The 13,617-nt window shown below is 37.8% G+C and overlaps 1 long non-coding RNA gene across 1 annotated transcript in view; it reads right to left on the minus strand.

Annotated features, from left to right (window-relative positions):
• LOC131380886 (uncharacterized) overlaps positions 1–6,800 on the minus strand; it is a 93,740-nt gene extending 86,940 nt beyond the window's left edge. The window contains exon 1 of the long non-coding RNA XR_009209154.1: positions 6,716–6,800. This is a non-coding gene — a long non-coding RNA (uncharacterized LOC131380886). The remainder of the gene's footprint in view (positions 1–6,715) is intronic.
• Positions 6,801–13,617: the final 6,817 nt, after the last annotated feature.

Genomic DNA, 13,617 nt, shown 5'->3' on the forward strand with positions numbered 1-13,617 from the left:
GCAATTTTAAATCCAGCCAAACTATGTGAGGTATAATATAGGATAAAGACATTTTCAAATAAACATGAATTCAAAATGTTTATCTTCCTTGAACTTACTTTTAGGAGGCTACAGGAAGATATACAATGTCAAAATTAAGGAATTAAAAAATAAAGAAGGGATATATAGTGCAAGAAAAAAAAGTCCTACACGGGAGAGGCACGGGAATTTCCCAGAGTGATAGATAAAGAGAAAACCAGATTTTTTAAATTTAAAAATTACAAATTATTAAGCACAAAAATAAAAACTTTAAAGCTTATATTGATATTACCTCTAACACTCATTTGTACTCTCACCAGAATTAAAAATAAATGCCCACTAAGAAAACAATTATGTTATCCTTAAAAATTTAGGATTGCAATTTCAATTTACGTTTGGGGTTTTGATGTATGGTAGGAACAATTCTAAATTGGCCCCCAAGATCTCTCCATGGTGTACATACCTTCTATAATCCTTTCCCCATGAGTGTGGCAAAGACTTGTGAACAAAATGAGATTTCACTCTTGTGATTACATTACATAGCAAAGATGAATGAATTTTACAAGTGTAAATAAGGTAACTAACTTGGAGTTAATCAATCAGAAAAGACATTTGCCTAGGTGGCTCAAATCTAATCAGGTGGGCCATTTAAAATACAGTCCAGGCACTCCCTTAAGAAAGAGATTCAAAGAAACACAGATTCTCCTGGGGTCACTTGGACACAGGGTGGGGAACATCACACGCCGGGGCCTGTTGGGGGGTGGGGGTCTGAGGGAGGGATAGCATTAGGAGATATACCTAATGTAAATGACGAGTTAATGGGTGCAGCACACCAACATGGCACATGTATACATATGTAACAAACCTGCACGTTGTGCACACGTACCCTAGAACTTAAAGTATAATAATAATGAAACAAACAACCATATTGTGAACTACCTTTCAAACGAGGCACATAGTAAGGCTCTAAAGTCAGCCTCCAGCACCTGAGGGCAGTCTCCAACCCACAGCCAGAAATAAAACAGGAACTTCAGGCCTACAACTACAAGGAATTGAACTCTGCCAACAACCAATAAACTAAAAAGATGATCCCAAGCTTCAAATGAGATTGTAGTTCCAGCCCATAATCTGCTCAGACCCTGAGCAGACAACTCAGTAAAGCCATAACTAGACTCCAGACTCACAGAAATGCTGAGGTAATAAATACACGTCATTTTAAGCCCCTAAGTTTAGGATGATGTGTTAATTGAGCCAATAGAATTCATCAATTCATCATCTCAGCTGATTGAGTTGGCTTAGCAACCAGAGATTTCACTTCCTTAAGATCTAGGAGTGAAGGTATTCGAGACAAATCCTCTTACTACTAGAACCACAATCTTGAGTCTCCTATAATTTCTATATTGCAGGAAATAAAATTTAAAGAATTCATGTCCTCTATCAGTTTGAGTCACTCCACATACGTATCCACACCTCTTGCTTCATTCAATTAATCTACTGCTTCATTCCATCCTTCCTGAATTCCTTTTCTTTTTTTGTTTTTTGAGACAGTCTTGCTCTGTTGCCCAGGCTGGAGTGCAGTGGTGTGATCTTGGCTCACTGCAACCTCTGTCCTGGGCTCAAGCAATTCTCCTGCCTTAGCCTCCTGAGTACGTGGGATTACAGGCGTTTGCCACCACACCAGGCTAATTTTTGTATTTTTGGTAGAGACAGGGTTTCACCATGTTGGCCAGGCTGGTCTTGAACTCCTAGCCTCAAGTGATCCACTCTCCTCACCTCTCTAATTTTTTTCTTGTATTAAAGTAATATTGCCTAATTTTACATCATCATGTCTGGCTGAATATTGGATTGTGAATAGTTTTTATAGTTTATACTACTTTGGGTCATGCTGCTAAGAAGAGGGCTAATTTAAAGCTATAAAATAGGAAGAAATAACTAATGGTATCAAACTCAAAGAAGATCATAGTGGATAGGATCCAGAGAAGAGGTGAAAAAATTACCATTAAACTGAATGTTGAATATGATTTCCACCAAGATGGTAAAGAGCAGATAAATGAATTTTGTGACAGACCCATAGCAAGGATAAGAGGATACTTGCTAAAAGATCTCTAATTTTTCTTTGAAGTTGGAGACTACTCTGTTTGGCCAATTTAAGGTGGGTTAATGAAAAGATTGGGATCTTGAAAAAAATTATAAATGCCTTTTTGGGAAAATTATAGAAAACATTAACTGGAGATACGTTGAATAAAAGACAGCTAAGAGAGTCTAGTAAAATATTGGGAAATATTATATATTATTGCTTAGCTTCTCTGTGAGAAGTATTTGTCTTTGCTTTATAATGTTTGGCTTGGCCCGGTGACATGCTTTGGACAATGGGATATAGGCAGAAGGGACAGTGTGTCAGTTTTCTTTGTAGGTCTGAAAGTTATGATATATTTCTATTTCATGTCTCTGGGAGTTTCTGACCCCACTGGAAGAAGAACTTGCCTCAGGTGGTTCCTGCTTCTTCAGCCTGGGCCTTAGAAGAAAAAAATAGAAAATGAACCAAAGCCTAGAGCCAAGTCAGCCAACAACCCACAGATCTTTCCAAACTGACCAGTACAAGTATCAATTGTGAACTTGCAGTAACGGCCCAGAAGCCTGTGTGAATTTTGTCTGGCAGTGATCAGTAATTCAGTAGAGGACAAGCAGAGAGGCGAATAGTTAAGTTGATCCAGGGACAGAGTTTTTCCAGGGCAAAGCTGAAAGAAAAATGGAAATTGAGGGCTATGGCAAAGAGCCATTGATAATGATGGATGTTTTGGTCTTGGCTGAATAGAAAAGGAAGTGAAAGTAGAGGGGAATTGTAGGTTAACATGGAGCCTCACACCACACAGTTTTTACTGCAGAAGAAATCTTCACTCATTATAAAGCCAACACGATTAATTTCCAGTTCCTTTCTTCTCACATTCCTTATTTTCTTCTTTGCAACCTCCATTTTCTCAATTCAAGCATTTTTTGAGTGTTTGGCATTGGGGATATAAAGAAACCAAGTGGACTTCCTTTAGCTTGAGTTTTAGGTTAGGCCAGGTAATAGGTGAAAAAGCAACCATATTCGAATGAATGTGGACTCTTGTATTTTTCACTAGATTATCGCACAATATCTACGTCTTCACAAGCCCTTCTGCAGTAAGACCCTGCTACATGCCATTAAGGAGTTGAGTCTATGGACCCTCTCCTAGAATCTGGGTGGACTTTAGATCACTTTGAGCAGCAGATTATGATGGAAATGTTTTTATTTGGCTTGGAATGCTCCCCCTCCTGAGATTTTCCCTCAGGATGTTTTCTGTTGGAATCTGGCCAAGAGAAAGTTAAGAAATTACATGTAGAGGGGTTGTGGTCCACCACTGAAGGTAAGCTCAACTTCTTAGTCATAAGAGTCCAAATACCAGTTATATAACTGAAGAAGTCTTCATATGATTCCAGTCCCTCAGACATTTTGGTCATCTCAGGATGGCCCCAGGCACTGTGGAACAGACCAAGCCATCTGTCCGTACCCTGACCAAATTTTTATCCCCCAGAATTCATGAGTATAATAAAATGGTGCTTGCTTAGCTAGTAAGATTAGGGTGGTGTTTTGCAGGCTGGAATGATATGATACATGCTGGCATAAAAGTTGGTGCAGAGTGCTCTGACAGAATTGAGAAGGCAGTGGATAGCTCTAAAGGAAGAAATTGGTGTGATAATCCAAGGAGATTTAGAGGGTGAAAGAGAAAACTGGAGATCTCAGAAAACACTGAAACCACTTCAAGGATTTGGTAAGTATATTTTATCACCATTCTATTAGTTTCTTGGGGCTGCTATAATAAGTTACTATAAATGTGTTGGTTTAAAACAGCAGAAATGTATGCTGTCATGATTCTGAAGACCAGAAATCTGTTACCAGCATCACTGGACTAAAATCAAGGTATTGTAGGGCAGCATTCCCTCTGGAGGCTCTAGGAGAGAATTCTTTCCTTGAATCTCATCTTCCGACGGCTGCTGGCAACCCTTGGTTTGTGGCTGTGTCGCTTCAATCTTCAAGGCCAGCATGTTGGAATCTCTCTTCACTTTGCCTTCTCCTCTGTTATGTATTGTCAAATCTCCCTCTGCAGCCTCTCTTGCCATCTTATAAGGATTCATACATTTGCATTTAGAGCCCACCTTGATCTTCCAGGATAATCTCTCTATCTCAAGATCCTTAACTTAATCAAATCTACAAACACCCTGTTTCCATGTAAGGTAACATTTATAGGTTTTGGAAATTAGAATCTGATATATTTGAGGGACCATTATTTAATCTACCACAACCAATGAAGGGTGAAATTTCTTCATTTTGAGGACTGCTTCTTAAAGCATATTGATGTGATTCTATTTCAATCTCAGCTCTCTAATGTAAGAGTCAAAACTCTTTTCTAATTACCTCAAATTAAAATGCATTTCTGTTACTGGATGTGTTTCCCTTAGCTAAAGTTGTATGCACCAATAAGTCAAACTATTACCCAATATGCTCTTTAACCTCCAGCAAATAATGAGCCTATCAAGACAGCGCAGTCCATTAAGGTTACCCTGATTGCCATTATTGGAAGAAATACACCAAGATTTTTTTAAATTACTCAATATATCATTCTATGTTTGAAAATAGACATTAGGCTTTCTACATTTTCACAATGGAATAATGCTTCAAACAAAAAAACCTGTCTCAAATGTCTACAAACAGCCTAAACTAAAATCTAGCTAGACAATATTTTATTTGGATGGTTCTTATGTCCATATTTATATTTGCATTATTACTATTATTACTGTTATTTTAAGTAACAAGAAAGTGCTACACTAGGATGTAGGACTGTTAAAAAGAAAAACCTTAGAAAAATTACATTTAACAGAGTTCAATTGAGCAAATAACGATTTGTGAATTTGACAGCCTCAAACTAGAACAGGTTTAGAGAGATTCCAGTGCTACCTCATGGTTGAAAAAGATTTATGGACAGAAAAGGAAAAGTGATGTACAGAAAATGAAAGTGAGGTACAGAAACAGCCAGACTGGTTACAGCTCTGTGTTTGCCTTATTTGAACATGGTTTGAAGGGCTGGCCACCTTTGATTGGCAGAAACGCCATGATTGGGACAAGAGTAGGTTACAGTCTGTTAGCACATCCAGTTAGGTTACAGGTCACTATGTACAAAGAAAGCTTTAGGCCTAACTTAAAATATGTAAGAAGGCAGTTGTAGACTAAACTTAATTTAACAATTCCCCCTTTTGGTCAATCTCTCAAAATTGGGAGGTTGACCAAAAGTTTAGGCATTGACATCACCCTGTCACTACAGTAAATGTACTTATTTAGTCTCAATAGTAGAACTGGGAAATAGTAGAACAGTAGATTTTTATAAGGTGGATAATGGTTAGAGTAGACGGGGGACCTCCTTGTCCTGGAATCTCCTGTTTATAGAAGAACAACAAAACCTGGTCTGTTTTAGGACCTATCCACTTCCTTAAAGTTTCAGTTTGATTATGTTGCATTTAGCATGAGTGACTCCATTTTGGTTTTGTTTGGTCTGTTCAGGACAGGCCAAAACAATGGCCTTTCATAAAACTTACATGTTTAAAAATTTTCTCCTTTGGGTTAGGTTTCTCTTTTAAGTGAAAGTGTGACAAAAACTTAGGGCTTTAGCACCACTCTCAGTTACCATCTTTTTGGGTTTCTGGTCTCATCACCTCATTTATAGGTTATGGTATTTTCATAATGACACATTTCTTTGACTATTTATTGTTTCAGTCAAAGAGAGATCATTTGACATTTTACACATGGCTCCATACAAACATTTAAAATTTTTGAGGGAATGTGATGTACCATGGAGACAACTATTATAACTATCAGGAGAATAATACCAAGAGTTTGGAGTATGCTCCTTAGCCAGGGTCCCCATAAGCCAAACCAACTAAAATCAAATATATCAAATAATGAGCTAGATAAACAGTCTACTAGTTTTAACCAAACAGCCTGTTCATTAATCTCCTCAACTGATTCTCTATAATACACAATGTATTCCTCATGTGCAACTAGAAGCATCAGTAACTGCACAGATATTTCTCTGTTTAGCCAGTAAGTAATCTAGGGCAATTCTATTATATAGCACAACTTTAGTAAGAGAAATTAAAGTCTGTTGTGTAATCATAGCCTTTGCAGTAGAATCTGCTATAGAGCCTATTATAAGGGACACATTTCTAGTCATTGCTTCATTTACCCCAAACCATGGAAAAAGAGGCCTAATAAATGATGCCTATCCAGAAGAATGAAGGCCTCTTGGCAATGTTCTCTTTAACCTATGATATAGGTTAAGAGGAGTGGACCAATGTTCTGTTTCTCAGTGATTAAGAAGGAACAAAGGTTTTACTAAAATTTCTCACCCACATTAGCCCTTTATCGTCCATCTGTCAGTACATAAGGTTGTCCATGTATAAGGTGGGTTGCAAAATCCTCCACAAATAAAAGTACACCCCATGGGTACACACATAATATCCATTTTTGAGTTCTATCGTTTATACAGACATAAACAAGGAAAAATTGAGAGAGAAGAGTTTCATGATAGCACGGAAGCCTTGACTTGTGATTGTGGGATAAAGCTATCCATGTCTAGGATATTATCTACTTCTGGGGAGAAACTTCTCCAGTTAGCTTTACCTTAAGGTCTCCAGTGAAGGTTCAAATCCAAGAGTCTGGAGAAGTCCTTCTGAATTGCGAGATTATGAACCCAAGATCCAAGGTCCCAAAGTTTTGTTGCAGTGTGGGTGGCAAGGGCAGTCTTTCTCTGATGTCATTCTCAGAATGTAGGGTAGGTTCTAGAATGTAAAGGATTCGGTTGTCTTCAGTCAGTGGACAATAAAATACTTTCTTTACCTGGTGAAAATTCACTGTGGCATAATGCATTAAAGCCTTCCAGCATTTAGTCATATTAGAGTTTAGGAGTAGAAGACACATGAGATTTTATTTTTAGGAGCATAGGTTCTCCAGTGACTATTTCATAAGGGGTTGGTCAGCTTATATTTTCCCCTGGAAGTAGATCATATTGTCATCAATCTGCAATAACTTTGATCATGGCAATCCAACTAATTCAGTTGCCTTTGCCTAATGTTATTGTATCTGTAATACATTATTTAATAATTTTATACCTTGACTAGTGAAATAAATGCCTCTATCACTGGAGATTTTCTTATAAATTTCTCATGCTAAAAACACATTTTCCAATAACCTTTTAACTACTATTATAACATCTGCATTATTACACTGGAAAGCTTCTATACAACCAGAAAACATATGCTGAAAATTACAATTGAATGAAATCCCTCTATAAATGTTTGAACGGCCCATCAGATAGCAGAGATGTACCTGAAGTTTTGATTGTTTTCCCAGGATTATGGGTTTGACAAACCAAAGATTCAATTTTGATTATTTTATCCCTTCCATGAAGATTCATGGTATGTAAAGCTTTAAATAATGAAAGCTTTAAGAACTCAGAAGAACCAAGCAGCAGACCAGACTCTCCATGAGTCCAGACTTAACATTGAGTTTATATCCTCCTAAATATCAATTTTGTTTCTCCAATTAAGGTGGAAAACACTGTCTATTAGATGGGTTATCATAGGTAATTTCACTTGGACCATGGAGTTTATTTAAATTGCCTAGCTAAACAATTTCAGTACTGGCTGATTTAGCATGAAAATCTGGCAAAGTGTTTTCTTGATATTTAATTAATTTTTGCCTTGCTTAGGTTAACATTTTAAAAACCAGTCAGTCTCTTTATTAAAGTTCTGGGAATTCTTTCCCAGACCAAATGATCCTAAAGTTATCAGAAACCTACATTTAGATTGCATTCTTTTCATGAATCTTTTTGAAAACACAATACGCTAGAATTTTACATGTTTGTAAAGTTTTTGAAACTCCGTTAGAATTAAGCAATTAACTGTGTAAATGACTTTAAATGATTATACTTAAAGACACAATCACAAATAAGTTTGGCTATTTCTCTGGCCTATAATAGTTAAACATAATAACCATAATTATAAGTGATAGCGTATACCCAGACATATCAGAATGTTAGGAGTCCCATACACTGTTGGAATATATATTAATAACATATTCATAAAAATATAACTTGAAGAAGATTAAACATTATTTTTTATTTGACAATGCTTTCTGTGTAATTTAACACATCAATTAAGCCTGCTTATTATCTCTCTTTTGTATGCTATAAGAGCCCTCCATAGCATTCCAAAGCTAGAGGTCAATAAAAAGAATTTTGAATTTATAATTTGATTTTGGGGAGCCTCTCAAGCATATCAGAACGCTTGACCAAATATGTTAAAAACACTTGACCAAAACAAGATCACACACAGTGTAAAATAATAGTTATTCATTTAGCCAAAATGATAATTAAAAATTTTACCAGCTACTCGGGAGGCTGAGGCAGGAGAATGGCATGAACCTGGGAGGTGGAGCTTGCAGTGAGACGAGATCACACCACTGCACTCCAGCTGGGGTGACACAGTGTGACTCCGTCTCAAAGAAAAAAAAAATTAAAAAGCAAAACCTTTATTCTTTAGTGGAGAAGAAACTCGGTTTTCCAAACAATCAGCAGACCTGAGAAAGACAGCATGAGACATAATTTGTCTCTCCTTAATTCCTCTCTTTTTTGTTTTGTGTGGTTTACTCAAAAGGTAAACAAAAATATTTTACTGTGTCTTATTAATACTATAAAACATTTTGTTCAAAGATAAAACCAAGCATTCCTTTTTGTGTGTATTATCAATAAATACTACAGCTAATTTTAATAAAACTTTATAAACAAATCTATCCAATTTCAGTCAGCTTTTGATCATACTAGATTTCCATAAACTATTTATAATTTCTTATAAGTATTTTTATTATTTTTTTTAGAGATAGGGTCTTGCTCTGTCACCTAAGCTGGAATACACTGGCATGATCATAGCTCACTGCAGCCTTGAACTCCTGAACTGAAGTGATCCTCCTAATTAAGCCTCCCAGGTAGCTAGGACTACAGGCACATGACACTATGCCTTGTTAATTTCTTTTTATTTTGTTTTATTTGTAGAGAAAGTGTCTCACTATGTTGCCCAGGTTGGACTCAAACTCCTGGCCTGTCAAACAGACACAGGCAGATCTGTTTATTAACAGATCTGAATATCTATAGATTTTCTATGTATGCTATATAACAATAAGATGCCAAAGTATATAAATTTAAACTTATGTTTAATAATTAATATTCTAGTATTAGACATTTTATGATTATCACTTATTTAATTTAATATAACATGACCTTAAGATTTTAAATTACTCAAAAGAATTTTGAAATAATTTCCCCAGTCATCCTGGATGTCAAGTAGCCACATGGCACTTAGGATGGCTATGAGAGGTAGGGCCTGAGTCCTGAATTTACATACCAGGTATGGAGTTCAAGACAAAAGACAGATCTGTGAAGATGATGTATGGAGGATGGAACCCCTTGCAGAAGAGCCAAAAGGCAAAGCTGAGCCAGGAAGAAGGGCCGTATTGGTCTTTATTCTGCGTTGTAGCTGCTGGTTCAGGCATGGAGAAAATGTCTTCAGGTCTCACCATGGTAAACTATCTAGACCCCAGAATCCAGAGGCTCCACACCAAAAGCATAAGCTCACAGTCAAATCAAGAATTATCAAAAATACCACAGAAACAGAAGTTTTGTGACCTTAAAACATGTAGCAGAGGCAGCATAAACCTGTCTCACCAGTAATTTCAGGCAAAATATCCTGAATTATATTTAACTGACAATTTTAAAGCCATTCCTATTTTTCCAACAATTTAAAAACTAGCTTTATTTATCAAATATTATCACTTACACTTAACAACGAACACATGTGGACATCCTGACACAGAAGCAGATCTTATGGATTCCATAAAAAATTTTTGTTTGCCAGCTTTTAAAGCGTTTTTTAAGCAAAAATTGAAAAATTGGATCTAATTAAAACTAAAGAGCTTCTGCATAGCAAAAGAAACTATCAACAGAGTAAACAGACAACCCAAAGAATGGGAGAAAATTTTTGCAAACTATGCATCTGACAAAGGTCTAATAGCTAACATCCATAGAAACTTAAACAAATTTACAGAGAAAAACAATCCCATTAAAGAGTGGGAAAAGGACATGAACAGACACTTTTCAAAAGACATATATGTGGCCAACAATCATATGAAAAAAGCTCAATATTACTGATCATTAAAGAAATGAAAATCAAAACCACAATGAGATACCATACCAGTCAGAATGGCTATTATTAAAAAGTCAAAAAATAACAGATGCTAGGAAGGCTGTTGAGAAAAAGGAATGTTTATAAACTGGTGAGAGGGTAAATTAGTTCAACCATTGTGGAAGACAGTGTGGCAATTTCTCAAAGACCTAAACAGAGAAACCCCATTTGACTCAGCAATCCCATTACTGGGTATATACTCAAAGGGATATAAATCATTCTGTTACAGAGACATATGCACACATATGTTAATTACAGTACTATTCACAATAGTAAAGACATGGAATCATTCTAAATGCCCATCAATGATAGACTGGGTTAAAAAAATGTGGTACATATACACTGTGCAATACTATGAAGCCATAAAATGAATGAGATCATGTCCTTTGTAGGCACATGGATGGAGCTAGAGGCTATTTTTCTTAGCAAACTAATGCAGGAAAAGTAAATCAAATATAACATGTTCTCACTTACAAACAGGAGCTAAATAATGAGAACAAATGGACACATAGAGGGGAACAAGACACACTGGGGACAATTGAAGGGAGGAGGGTGGGAGTACGGAAAGGATCAGGAAAAATAACTAATGGGTACTTAGCTTAATACCTGGATGACAAAACAATCTGTACAACAAACGCCCATGACACAAGTTTACCTATGTAACAAACCTGCATACATACCCCTGAATTTAAAAGTTGGAAAAAATAAAATAATTTTTTTTCCATTTAGACTATCAATTTTCCAATTAGCTGTTTTATTGTCTCAGGCAATTGTTAGCAAGGTGATATGGTTTAGCTCTCTTTCCTCACTCAAATCTCATCTCAAATTGAAATCCCCATGTGTCAAGGAGGGACCTGGTTCGAGATGATTGGATCATAGGGGCTGTTTCCACTATGCTGTTCTCATGATAGTGAGGAAGTTCTCATGAGAGCTGATGGTTTTAAGTGTGGCACTTCCTCACTCTTTCCCTCTCCCTCCTGCTGCCATGTAAGTTGTGCCTTTCTTCCCCTTTACCTTCTGCCATGATTATACATTTAGCAGTATGAAAATGAACTAATACAGATAATTAGTACTGGGATAGTGGGGTACTGCTACAAAGATAACCTGAAAATGTGGAAGTGACTTTGGAACTAGGTGATAGGCAGAGTTTGGAACATTTGGGAGGGCTCAGAAGAAGACAGGAAGATCTGGGAAAGTTTGAAACTTCCTAGAAACTTTTTGAATGGTTTTGACCAAAATGTTGATAGTGATACGGAAAATGAAATCCAGGCTGACGTGGTCTCAGATGGAGATGAGGAACTTATTGAGAACTTAAGCAAAAGTCACTCTGGTTATGCTTTAGCAAAGAGATTGGCAGCATTTTGTCCCTGCCCTAGAAATCTGTGGAGCTTTGAACTTGAGAGAGATGATTTAGGGTATTTGCAGAAGAAATTTCTAAGCAGCAAAGCATTCAAGAGGTGACCTGGATTTTCCTGAAAGCATACAGTTATATGTGTTCACAAAGAGATTTGAACACATATATGATTTGAAATTGGAACTTATGTTTAAAAGAGAAGCAGAAAATAAAGGTTTGGAAAATTTGCAGCCTGACCATGTGGTAGAAAAGTAAAACCCATTTTCTGGGGAGGAATTCAAGCCAGCTGCAGAAATTTGCACAAGTAACAAGGAGCTGAATATTTATAGCCAAGACAATGGGGAAAATGTCTCCAGGGCATGTCAGAGACCTTCATGGCAGCCCCTCTCATAACTGGCCCAGAGGCCTAGGAGGAAATAATGGTTTTGTGGCCAGGTCCAGGTCCCTGATGCTCTGTGCAGCCTTGGGACTTGGTGCCCTGCGTCCCAGCTACTCCAGCTCCAGTCATAGCTAAAAGGGGCCAAGGAACAGCTTGGGCCATTGCTTCAGAGGATGCAAGCCTCAAGTTTTGGGGCTTCCACATGGTGTTGGGCCTGTGGGTACACAGAAGACAAGAGTTGAGCTTTGGTAACCTCTAGCTAGATTTCAGAGGATGTATGGAAACACCTGAATATCCAGGCAGGAGTCTGCTGCAGGGCCAGTGCCCTCATGGAGAATCTGTGCTAGGGCAAGGAAGGAAAATGTGGGGTCAGAGCCCCCACACAGAGTCCCCACTGGGGCACTGCCTAGTGGAGCTGTGAGAATAGGGCCACCATCCTACTGACCCCAGAATGAAAGATCCATCAACAGTTTGTACCACGTGAGTGGAAAAGCCACAGGCACTCACCATTAGCACATGAAAACAGCCATGGGGGCTGTACTCTGCAAAGCTACAGGGGTGGAGCTGCCCAAGGCTTTGGGAGCCCACCCCTTGCATCACTATGTCGTGGATGTGAGACATGGAGTCAATGGAGGTCATTTTGGACTTTAAGAGTCAATGACTGCCCTGTTGTACTTCAGACTTGCCTAGAGCCTGGAGCCCCAATTTCTCCCATTTGGAATAGAAATATTTACCCAATGCCTATGTCCCCATTGTATCTTGGAATTAACTAACTTGCTTTTGATTTTTACAGGCTCATAGGCAGAAGGGACTTGCCTTGTCTCAGATGAGACTATGGACTTGCATTTTCGAGTTAATGCTGGAATGAGTTAAGACTTTGGGGGACTGTTGGGAAGGCATGATTGGTTTTGAATGTGAAAAGGGCATGAGATTTGGGAGGGGCCAGGAGTGGAATGATATGGGTTGGCTCTGTGTCTCCATCCAAATCTCATCTCGTGTAATCCCCACATGCTGAGGGAGGGCCCTGGTGGGAGGGAACTGAATCATGGAGGCAGTGTCCACCATGCTGTTCCTGTGACAGGGAGTTCTCATGAGAGCTGATGATTTTAAGTGAGGAACTTTGTTGTTCTTTCTCTCTCTCCTGTCATGTAAAACATGCCTTGCTTTCCCTTCACCATCCACCATGATAGTAAATTTTCTGAGGCTTCCCCAGCTATTCAGAACTGTGAGTCAATTAAACCTCTTTTGTTTATAAATTACCAAGTCTCAGGTAATATCTTTACAGCAGTGTGAAAACAGACTAGTACACTCAGCATCAGTTTGCCTTAAAAAAAAAAAAAAAAAAAGACTGTTAGATAAAACCAAGTAGAAAATTTATATCTCAAAAGGATAGGGATAGGACTTGAGGCCTAATTATTGTACCATCATTTCTTCAAAGCAATAATAAAATGTATGTAAAGGCCCATTAAAGAAAATATGGCCAGAAACAGTACCTTAAACAAAGGTAAGAGTTGTCAATGACCTAGTCCTCCCTCTCAGACACCCTTACAAGTGA

This window comes from Hylobates moloch, unplaced genomic scaffold (genome assembly GCF_009828535.3).
Source record: "Hylobates moloch isolate HMO894 unplaced genomic scaffold, HMol_V3 SCAFFOLD_12, whole genome shotgun sequence".
Classification (NCBI taxonomy): domain Eukaryota; kingdom Metazoa; phylum Chordata; class Mammalia; order Primates; family Hylobatidae; genus Hylobates; species Hylobates moloch.